The sequence below is a fragment of the Chrysochloris asiatica genome, unplaced genomic scaffold, assembly GCF_000296735.1.
Source record: "Chrysochloris asiatica unplaced genomic scaffold, ChrAsi1.0 scaffold00268, whole genome shotgun sequence".
Lineage (NCBI taxonomy): Eukaryota > Metazoa > Chordata > Mammalia > Afrosoricida > Chrysochloridae > Chrysochloris > Chrysochloris asiatica.
Genome location: NW_006408786.1, coordinates 2,399,310 through 2,399,662, shown reverse-complemented (window position 1 = coordinate 2,399,662; position 353 = coordinate 2,399,310).

The following is a 353-nucleotide window of genomic DNA, read 5'->3' as shown; positions in this document are numbered from 1 at the left end:
TGACAACCTCATATTTTTCTGTGTTTACCATGATGTTTCTTATTGGTCCACTTAGGATTTTTGTTTTATGTTGAGGTGTAACTTGTACTGAAGACTGTAATCTTTGATCTTCATCAATAAGTGCTTCATGTCTCCTTAGTTTTGTTTTGTTTTTCCTTAGTTTTTAAGCAAGCAAGATTGTGTCACCTGTATAGCACAAGTTGTTTATGAGTCTTCCTCCAATCATAGAGATCAGCTTTTGGGGTTATTTGCTCAGCATCCAGACTAAATTGTTGTTGTTGTCAGGTGCCATCGAGTCGGAACCGACTCATAGCGACCCCATGCACAGCAGAACGAAACAATGTCTGATCCTG